Raw genomic sequence first — 12212 nt, 5'->3', positions numbered from 1 at the left:
TAACATAGATCTAAGTGTGTTTGACTTGCTCTTCAAGTGCGACGGTCACTAATGAAGGCACTAAGAGATTTGAAGACTGACTACTTATTAGTCCTGACGTAACTAACATTGATAACATAATATGTTTGGTGATACGATACCAGCTGGTGCTAGTGGTGATCCTGTGAATAAAATAGTCGTAAAGAAATATGAAAAAAAAACGGCATTGAAGCTGTCTGTATTGAATGGTCGATATGTGTTGAGGAGTGTTATAAATCCAGAGTAATCAAGCTTGATATTTGTATCCATATGCTAGAAGTTAAGATAAACCATGAAGATGCTGTAACTGTAACGTTAGAAAATAGCAGATAAACTACTCCTTTACAGACCTCATGTATCCACGCTCTGTCACAGTGAAGGTACCGGTTCTGTTGGGTCTGCAGTGGAACCAGTCAGCACCTTTTTAACACCTACTACAGGTGCGCATGGTAGCCATGTGAGGTACACAGGTGTTTCAGACAAGAGACGGCTGCCGAGTACAAAATTATACACCTGTAGTTATTGTTATTTCTGTGACAACAGGAAATGCTTTACGTCAATTGCGACCTTTATCTGACGTCACAATGATAACTGTTACATGGTGTGGAATGACTTGTCGACGTCTTTGTGAAAACAAACAAAGCCGGTGATGTGGAGCTTGTAATGCATGTGTATACGGTGGCATTGATGAATACAAAGAGTAGTACAATGTACACTGTTCCCCCCGTATATTTTCAACACACATGTATGTTACCAGCCGGTAAAGCAATGATGTGTCACGGTGTGGGTTGTATACATTTGTAGATACCGCGTCACAAAAACTGAATTAACTCATTGTGTACGTACGATAATACTAGGCCTAACTGTTATAGGTTAGCGTTTTTCCCCAGAAAAAAAAAAGGAATGAATCTAGATGGATTAAATTGCCCCATTCAAATCAGTTACTGAGAGATCAAATACGTCAACATTATGTTCCTTCTTCCATTGCGCGGGTGTAATGTGTGCGTTTTCGATGACAACTTGCACAAATTTGAATGTGATAAATCGTCATCTATGTTTGGGGCATACTCTAGTAATCATATGGCAGCATAACGCATTATGCTAGTCTATTATTATCATTTTTTTCTGTCATGTTTACCCGGCAGGGTAGCCCTGCTCAGTGATTAACACTGCTTTACAGAAGGGCCCTGCCTTACATAGAATAGTGTACGTACAGTGATAATACAAACAGAAAATTAACATACAAAAATGATAATAATGAAAACAATGACATTAATGATAACATTAGTGAATAAACGATAACAATCATAATACAAATCATAGTACAAATCATAATCCAATCCGTTCCTTGTCGTAGATTGTGGCAGGCGGTTCCACATGATAGCACCTCTATATGAGAATTTGCGCTTTCCACATTCAAGGCGTGCTAGCGGCAGTTTCAGGGATAGATTCAGACTGTGCCTGATGGGAAAATTGTGACATTCGTACTTTCTTAGCTGTCTCTCACATAGAGGGAAGTTTTGTTTCCTTGGCCTGATCGAAGTAGAAGTCTCTTTCACGTGCCATGGACAGATATTCTTGCGTTATCCACGGTGGCTCATGGCCTCGGATGCTTACAGATACTCACGGGGCATGTTCATCGCAAATTCCAGAGGTATTGTTTTGTTTGTTCGCCTATTTGCATGCCACATTTACCGTAGAGTGTCAGTAAGTGATCAGTTGACACATATGATATCAATTGAAACCTCATTTGCCTAATTGACGAACTACAATTAAACAGGACATACGAGAAACTAAATATATCACGGAGGTATGGGATCGTCGAACTCTTCTTTGGTCTCCGAGGACATTTTCTACTAAATGTATATATACTGGGCTTTCAGTACATGGCGCTGCTGCTCACTAATACTAGTATCGCATCCAAACGCAATAAAACCTACTTGATGACAAATAAGCTGTGATGGGCCTAATGCTTGCTTTTGTCATACCTACTTGCCCTTACGTGAGACATTGTTGTTACATTTGAATAGCTAAGTTACTTAGGTTATACGTGTGAACTGTGAAGTATTTTTTTTTTTCAAATTGAAGTTGATCAGATGCCAACCGTTTTTACGGTTGAAGACATTGATAGCACAACACAGAAAGCAGCATGTTTAACTGATCTTTACTGGAGACCGTGAAGTGTGAATACTGTCAGTACTAGTCCAAGTGGAGCCTGCTATGGTTAACCTACATCGTGGCATCTTGAAAGCAAAAAAGGAGAACACTATATCATACCGTAACAGGTCAGTTTCTTCTGCGTGTTGTCCACGAGGTTGTCCGTTACGTCTAGTGAGTACACCTCTCAGTAAAGCTCGAATGTCACCAGACGAAATTTTTTCCTATAGAACAATTCTTCAATCGTTAATTGAACACGAACATCATGCAGCCACTTCATTTGCAAGACTACATTGCAACTATAAGCGGAAGAGGAAGATTGTTGTGTTAATGAGCATGTGAGGATCACACTATTTATTGTTCGGGGGTCCCGTGACAGGTGAAGAAAATTAGATCCCTGTCCATCAATCAGATTGATCGTTCAGAAAAAGTGTTATGTCGGTTTCGTTTGACACGTAATGTATGTGCTTGGGGAAGACATTGATCACCCACTGTCTACTATACCCTATGTGCATCGGAATTACAAGTAGACATGGTAGAAACTAGAAACCATTTCGTCATCGCGTGAACGAAAAGCGGACGTAAACAGGTCAATACGGCAGTGCTGCTGGGAAGTGGTAAGGGAATCTTCAGCGTGTAACAGGGCCTTGAGTCGGAGGTCTGAGTGAGGGGGTGTTCACTCGCTGGTTGCTTTACTGCAAAATGTCGTCCGTCCTGCCCGGGGGACAGCCCGAGGGTTTCATACCCAGAACAATGCTGCAAGACCTGCGGCGATCACGGTAATGGTTAATCTCTAAGCAGATGTAAACAGTCGCACTGTTTTCAGCCCGACTGCTACATTTGCCTGTGGATGAAGTAATGGCACAGTGTATGCATTATAACGTTGCGACCATGGGATTAACCAGACTTTGACATTTAGGTAGCCGCGGCGACTATTGAAGGGCAGTCTTATACATTAGCCCTAAGATATGGCTAATGTAGAAGACTGCAAGCAAGAGAAGCCCTCGGACAGTCGCCGCGGCTAAGATTAAGGTAGAATATTTCATGGAAATCTATTATCTCTGTCACGACAGATAATACTAATCGTCTAATCCATTCCATATTCAAAATTCAAACTATGGGAATTATCATTGAAAGAACATTGCAGTCTCTGTTATACAGTGCCCAGTACTAGTGACCCCCCGACCGGAACTACCCAGAGTCAGAGTTATCGCAAGACCATCGATTACATCAAGAGATGTAGGAATAAATAGTAAACCAATAGACCTCTATGTACTGTACTTACAGCTAACGATGACACGTGATGAAGATGCTCTTGAAATTCTGACAGCTGCAGGAATACAACTGATGTGTCCTATGACAGCTGATAGCACAGGGCGGTTCTTACAGGAACATAGGCAACATGGATGTCTCACAAGACCTTACAGCAGCCTTGAAGTATCGGGTCGCGTGACTTAACCCCTAGGAAAAGGATCACAAAGAGACGTGTTTAAACTTGTGCTCGCTGACTCAGTTAACAAAAATTTGACGACACGACAGAAACGACAACTGCGTTAAGGTGCAGCAGCCCTACATGCAAATATGAATCCAAACAGGAATCCTCTATCCTAGATATCATAGTATTGTCGAAATCATGGTAATCTTAAATGTGTAATGCCATCTGAATGATTCTCCAAATTACACAAAAGTTTCGATGTGTGTATACCATAGGCGCCTTTGAAAAACAACATAACAATGAAGAACAGGAAGTGGTGGGATCAAGTTTCTCTTCTGCAGATCTAGAGGTTTCGGTCGTGGGCTGGGAATGGTCGCGATTTTTAGCGTTTTTATACGTCAAAATTCCCGGCCAATCCTACGTCCTAGCCCCTATTTAATGTCCTTGACAACATACAGATGTAACTGATCGTTGTATTGCCATAAAACAGAAAATCTTATTGGGCTGGCCTGTCCAGGCGGTTGCTAAACTTGCTGTCCATCGAGTCACATGGGTTGCTGTGTGTTGTGCAATCTATCGCTGTCTGTTCCTGACACTCTAGAATGACAATCACTTGTTCTCCAAGCAGCGCTAATATGCGCATTCTAACCAGGCGGGGACCCACGTATGCATGCTCACCATCTCCTGATAGATACGACACTGCACGCTATACTTTGTGATGTTTATGAGTTGATGGCAACAAGACTTTGTACCAACTTCGACAATCGTCTGTTCCGCATAAACAGTTGTTCCTGTTCTAAGGAGAAGCCGCTGCGCCTCGACAAGTCGCCCGATTTCGCTAACAAGTTTCCATCTTTGCTAAGATCGGTGAAGCGTTTCGGTCGCCAAATGGTGCCTAAAGGACATCCTAGATTCCTACCCACCACTGACAACAGGCAGTTTGGCTCACTAAAGGGCAGAAGATACCCTAGAAGATACGTCATCGGAGGAAATACGTGGACTACATGTCTCTTGCAGAGGCCTGACTTGCGACACAACCTTCAAAAGAACCTTGCTAGATGGACTGACATGTTAGATGGACTGACTTGTTAGAACTACATGCAACAGAACTTCAGTTGCACGTAGTTACTGAACCCTACCAAATGTAAGGTGATGGTCATCTGTTTCCTGCGTAACCCTCCACCAATACCGAGACTGTTAGTTGACACATCTGAACTTGAGGTTGGTACATGTTGCTAAAGTTCTAGGGGTGATACTTCAAGATAACTTGAAGTGGACTGCCCATGTCACAATGGTTATCTCCCAATCAAACGGTAGATTGTATATATGCTTAGGTGTCTAAATAAACATGGTCTTGACGTAAATGACTTGTGTATGTCGGGTTTGTGAGGCCGACTCTTGAATATGCCTGTCAGGTCTGGCACCCAGGCCTTACAACGCAACAGACCCGTAAACTTGAGCAAGTGCAAGCCAGAGCTTGTAGAAGCATCCAAGGCCAATGTACTTCCTACAGTGCTGCCCTTCAGACTTGTGGCTTGACACCCCTTTCTGTAAGAGAACAGACCTATCGAAAGTTCGCGTGACCACTAGTTGGGTCTCCGTCGCTGACTTGGACACATGACAGAAAACTGAGAAACGCACACAAGTTCAGCCAGTTTAGATGTAGAACGTCCCGATTCATGAATACACTGCCATATTGTGTAATCCTCCTTGTGATCCTTGTTGTACAGTAACATGCAATCTAGCCCTTGGGCTACAAAAGTGTATTTTGTTGTGTATGTATGATGTATAATGATAATAAACTAGAGTTCCACGACTCATTACCTTCACCAAATAATCAAGGCTTATTATGGATAGTACCTTTATCCAAGACTTTAAAATCATTTGGTGGTACAGGACTAGTATACATGTATATGTCTAGTGTATTGATAGATATTTACATGACCTACTTTTGTGGGTTTACATGACCTGCATCCCCAACCCCAGCTGGGATATAGTGTCCCCGAAATCAGGTCGTACAGTAAGAAGCCAATTGTAGAATTTTCCTTATAAGTTATGTTAATGAGCCCTGTCATGCAGGATTTATGTCTGATAAAGTTCACCTTTACTTAGCTTCCTAATGCCACGAGAATGAAATTCCAATCATTTACCATTATGGTATTTTGGTATTTTCTAATTAATTGATTAATCATGCAAATTAGGTAGCTATTTGCATTATTGATATCTATCGATACCTCTCTCTTTTTCAACTACATATGTCACATGTTTGAGAGTCCTAATATGAAATGCAGCGGATTTGTAAACTTTCCTTGCTAATCATGCAAATTAGCTCCTGATTTGCAAAACCAGTATTCGATTATGTAAAGCATCAATCAAGCTATCTACATACCATCAATCAAGACGATCCGTCGACCCCATTTCTAGCTATTCATGTCCGAAGGTGAAACAAATAAATTAAAAACACCCACTGCAGTTCCAAACAAGCCGCTAGGGGGGGCCAGACGTACACAACTTACTTCCTTTGGTATGAACTATCTACCACACAAAAATCATGACCGTAGCACTTGCAGAAAATTTGACCTCAAGCTTTGAAGCTACGCTGCAGTACCTAAGGTACCCGCTAGGAGGCCCATCATCGAACTAGATCTTTCCCTTCAAGAAACCTACCCATCTACTTAATATCATGCACAACCATCAACATCTCCTCGAGTTATCCTGTCTACAAACAACAACGCATACATACACAGCCCGCTGCAGTACCGTAGGAAAATGCCAGGTGACCCATTTTTTGAACTTGACCTCCGTTTTCACAATCACTACGTACCCACCAAAAGTCATGAAAATCCATCAACAGTTCCTTGAGGTATGTTGTCTACATACAAACACACAAACATACAAAGTCTACTGCAGCACTGTAGGAAAAAGCCAGGTGAACCATTTTCGAAGTTGACCTTTGTTCTCACAACCACTACTAACCTACCAAAAATCACGAAGAACCATCAAAAGTTTCTCGAGTTATGCTCTTGACATACATACAGACCCACTCCGCAGCTGGTGTAACCAATAATATAACCTTCTCGGCGAAGGTAATAAACCAGTTTGCAAGTAGCCCTTTGGCGTTTTGGCGTGACGCTCCAGTTCTGTAAAGTAGGTACAAAGTGCGTAACGTTTAGACCTCACTCCGGGATGAAGGGGTTCGATAGAAAACACGGGACCTCCCGCAGTACGTCCCGTCCTTCGGAGCGTCCCTAGCCAAAGCACCTGAGTCGAGTGTGGAAATAGGTGTAAAGTACCTTGACGGAGCTTAACGACCACAATTTGGGAATTTCTTTGTGTTCATAATGGACCAGCTGTGTTTTCTGACGAATTCCTTTTCCATGAGATCATCCAGCCTTGGCCTACAAACGACCACTTCACGCTCATTTACCAGATATCGAGTTCTGCCGGGCTGAGTGTCTAGCCTCCTGAGTTCCTTTGCTTATTTGAAAGGAAGAGCATTTGTGAGGTTTGCTAGATTTTAGCAGTGCTTAAAAGATGTTGGGGGTAACAGTCCTTTGGTGTGATGTAGCCTCCGATGCAGACTCCTCCCGGCAGTTTTCTTTTGCAAGTTACTGTTTTTATACTATTACATTTTTTTTCTTCTTATTGCTTCCCGGCCAGCAAGAAGAAGAAAAAAATGTAATAGTATAAAAACAGTAACTTGCAAAAGAAAACAGCCGGGAGGAGTCTGCATCGGAGGCTAGGTGTGATGCAGCTTTGCGTAAATTACACGTACGTCATGCCAAACTGCAGAGGACCATTGTTGTGTGTTGAACATAGCTATAGGAGTGCAACTTGTCCCAAAATCCATGACTGAGGTGCATTGTTCATTCATACACTTGAACAATCCTGGCCTATGGATCCTGAGGATTGATTGCAAAGTTTACTTATTTGCTGTTCTGTTCTCGTGTCGTGATATGGTAGCCTCTACCAGGCTCCGCGGATGGCTGGAAAAATAGTAGAAATTGGCCAAATAGAGTGAATAGTATGCAAAGGGAGTCGGCTACGGAGAGAGGGTCCAATATGCCATTCAGATCGGCAAACTGTACCCCTATAGCAAACTTACTCCTCTTTCATGTTTTTCTGTCTATTTGGCCAATTTCTACTCTTTCCAGCCGCCTCTGGAGTCTGGTAGAGGCTAGTGATATGGATATCGAACCCGGACAAATCAGTACATTTAAAGATATAGGACTACGTCATTTGACCTCCACGTGTACAAACCATGGTCAGGTACAAGGTTTTGTATGAGATCAATATCAGACAATGGTGAATCTGAACAGTATACATCACGCCTTGCTTTCTAAATAGACTAAACCTAGCCTTTGCCTTTGAAAAATATTGAAAGTTTTCATGATCAAGCTACAAAACGTTCTGCCAAGTAAAACATCGGAGGCTTGACACTTCTGTCTCAAAAGGCTCGAAAAACGAGATATACCAGTTACTGATGTGTTTATCATAATCGCTAGGCAGTCGAACATGCAGGAGTTTATAATCAATGCCTGAGCGTGGTCATGGTGCAATTTTGTGATTCAAAGTTTGAAAACGAACCTGATTTCTGGTCAGACAGCTGTGGGGTTTTCCATACATCGGCCCCTCCCCCTTTCCGCATCACATTTGCTTAGTGGCTACTGCCTTTGGGTATGATTCAACATAAGTGCCGTTGTCGGATATCGTAGTCTTTGAGCCATCAGCTACAATAATAAACACATACCTTGACCGTAATCTTGAAGGAAATTTAGACGTACAATCTCGGCCCTCAGCTTTCTGGACATTCACATGCCTCCACGTAAACACCTGCACCCGTGTGACGAGTAAGGGGAATCCCCTCATTGCATCATCCTTTGCGCAGTTGCAGAAGAAACATAACGTTACACGTCAGCATTGATTCCACTCCTTTAGCCTCGGGAACAATCATGTCACATGCAGCTATACCACTACAAGATAAATAGCCTGAATAGCGGCATATTTTCCTTACTAGTTATCGAAAAGGTTAAAAGCAAGAAGTAGACTTAAGTACTTTTTGACGGTGCAATCATGCACAATATACTAGGTATATTCTCCTGATTTGCATAATAAGTATTCAATTATCTGAGGCATCACCCAAACTATCTACATGCCATAAATGTCAACAGCTCCTCGAGTTGTGCTGTCCACATACATACAAACTCACACACATACAAAGCCCGCTGGAGTACTATAAGAAAGCGCCAGATGAATCATTTTCGAACTTGTTACCACACTCGTTCCCACAACCGCTACTCACCTACCAAAAATCATGACGATCCATCAACGTTTCCGTCACTTTTTTGCCTACATACAAACACACAAATATACACCAAAAAAGGCACTTTCCAGCTGTAAGCGCTCGACCACATCACTCGAAATGCGGTCCGACCTCGCGCGTGGCTGCCGAACTTTACCTGCTAATTTATTCAGTAACAAACAAGCTTTCATCAGTTTGACGCTTGAGATCAGTTGCGCTAGCTAAAAGGGAATTTTACACCGATATAAACACATGTTCATGCAGCCGTTAATTTTTTGGGGTATGGACTCTTGGGGTAATACAGGAACGAGACATTAGGCTTAGGACTGGTTGAGCATCAACTGTTATACCACATGAGAAGACTAGGGTGGTGGTATTGAGAAATTCACCAAAAACTGTCGATATTTCACGGAGGTATTCGATTAATCTGTTTCTATAGCTCACAATGCTGTGCGGAAAAAAGTTGATGAAGAGTGCATTGACAAAAACGTCGGTAAGCTTGGCACTGAAAAGGCAGAGATCTTCTCTCAGATCCCTTGTTGCGGAGATTGCAGGCTGTGGTTTGTGAAGACGATCCATACGGTCAGGTGCAGTGCCGGGACATCAGCGACAGGCGGCGTATTTATCTGTGTTCCAGGCTATCAACTCCTTCTGAATGACCGAACTTCATAAGGTAATGTCACTGACCTTGGTGCTGATCACAACATCCTTCCATTCATTAATTACATTTACATCTAATCACCAAAGCCATTAGATTCATGCTACTTCTGTGAACGGTATAGTGTCTTACCAATGAGTACATGTCAAATTTGTACAGATACTTTTATCTTTAGTTTTAAAGATAATCTATTTGTTTAGATCATAGTCAGAACAATGAAGTCCATGTATGAGATAATAATGAAAGTACAACTATCCCAGCCAACAATAATTTTAAACAAGCACCTCCAACATGAAAACAAACAAAAATCTGTGATGATTTTTAATATCTGTTTGATTTCAAGCAACTGCATGCGTTTAATTAAAAAATAAAGTACTAGTTTCCTTGAATGAAGTGGGTTTCAAGGACTTCTCCATTAATTATTAGAATTAGATTCTGATTTGCATTATTACCATTTCATTATATCAAGTATTACTTAAGCTATCCGCATTTCAAAAACAAATTGTATACATGCTCTAGCTATCCCTTTGTGTTTTGACCACTAGCTGTAGGGCCCCTGGGGGCATGCCCATATTTGGTCCAGTGTGTCAAGTGACAGATGTCGTTGCATTATTAGTACCTGGTATTGACAATTATTGAAAAGGGGCGGTGCACGTCGACTTATGATGATGACGATTGACAATTATTGAATCATTTGGCGCCCCTATATCAGGATTATGGTGTACCTGCTGTCCTCATCGATCGGGGAAAACACACCTTTGAACTTTGTAGCCCAGCATATGATCAACAGGTGATAGTTACATGCCTGAACGTGTCGGAGCAAGCTACTATGAAGCGTTTCACATATCTTCTCCTCCTTTTGGCCTGCTCAGCAACCCTACCTACCGCCACGACCGTCTCTTCTAGGGCATGGCTGCTAGAATTCAGTGAATGGGTGGAATTTACTCAGATAATCTTCAACCCCGCTAAGAACAACTTCCTAGCCCTGGCCAGCAGCCCCCAGGTGTTTCAGCGGATAGACTTGTCCCCCTCGGGATGGCCTATAGTATCCCTACGGTTCTACCTTCCCCTTCCCGGACAGATGCTAGCAGTGGATCCTGGCGGGAGTCTTGCGGCTGTCGCGCACAACTCCTACGTCAGTTTCATCACCCTGGGCGCCACCGTGCCCTACATGATCACAGTCACGGTCCCGGTAGTCGAGGCGTCCGGAATGGTCGTAATCAACAGGAGGGCTTGTATCTGGCCGCGCCGTGGACAGTGGACCGACGTCGTCTGCGTCTCTTTTGATGGCACTTACGCAAGGTACTGATCTTATAAGGATTGTTAACATTATGGTCTTTTTTTCATAAAAGGTTAGTAAGCATGGAAAGTAAATAAAGACTTGACAGGGGCATAGATTGATCTGATACCCCCGAATCAGTTGTATCAGGTATTTTTGAGATGTGATGAGAGTTGATGAGTACGATAATCCATTTTTGAACACTCCACACAGAGTCCTGTGGTAAAAGTCTCAACGGTGAGGTAAATGGATGCAGTCATTTGTGATCGACAGGTGTTGACAAGTCATGTAAGAGTTATATTGGCAATATCAATGCCCGAATAAGCACGTCACTGGAAGGTATTTGTATTAGGTCACCTTACGATATATAAGGTTGATATCCCGAAATAGTTTACAAATAGTTGTATCTGAAGAGAAATCTTATTCCCTTCACGGGATTCTGATGCAACGTTGACCATGCAAACAATCATTAGATAGATATCGTAACAACGACTCGTCATCGATAATAACACATTGTAACTGAGGTACAATGCCAGTGCATGCCGGTATCTAGTTGTTAATGACAGTTGACTTAAGAAAATTGTCTCTATTGTCCACTAACATACAGGTTGTTTACCTGCCCCTCCCACCTCAGAGATCCGATTGACTTAAAACGTAGATCGTTGGTCGCCTACAAAAAAGGCTAGTTGACAGGTGTCATTCTTTGAACCACTGTCAACCAAAAGCAACTTAATAGGCATTAAAACGCAACTTAAACTTTAAGACAAACGTACAAATTTTCAACCATAGCTTTCCAGCTACACACATACCTGCACTTCACAGCGACTCCTGGAGTGGATGCGTAAGGGATTTCCCCGCTATCTGAGCTAAAACTAGAATGGCAACATTTTCGGGAAAATGCAGGATATTCCCCTTCCATTACCTACACCTCAAATATGACATCCTTAGCATTGACTGTAAGGGTATTATGAAGTTTCTGCATAAATTATGCAAACAAGGTCTTCATTAGCATAATTTATGATCAGGTGTGTCAGAGCGAACTCCTGCTCTGGGCACCAAGTCATGGGCATAAATTATGCAAACGAGGCCCTCATTATCATAATTTATGGCCAGGTTTTCTGACCTTTCCTAATGGTACCTACATCTCAAATATGACATTCGTAGCTTTCACGGTAAAGGAAATACAACTTTATGCCTAAATTATGCAAATGAAGTCCACATTAGCATAATCTATGGCCAGGTGTATTCACCTTTCCTAAAGGTACCTACATCTGAAATATGACATCCGTAGCATTTACGGTAAGGGGTATGCATAAATTATGCAAACGAGGCCCTCATTAGCATAATTTATGGGCAGATTTTC

This window comes from Branchiostoma lanceolatum, chromosome 5 (assembly GCF_035083965.1).
Source record: "Branchiostoma lanceolatum isolate klBraLanc5 chromosome 5, klBraLanc5.hap2, whole genome shotgun sequence".
Taxonomy (NCBI): Eukaryota; Metazoa; Chordata; class Leptocardii; order Amphioxiformes; family Branchiostomatidae; genus Branchiostoma; species Branchiostoma lanceolatum.
This window is presented reverse-complemented; position numbering follows the sequence as displayed.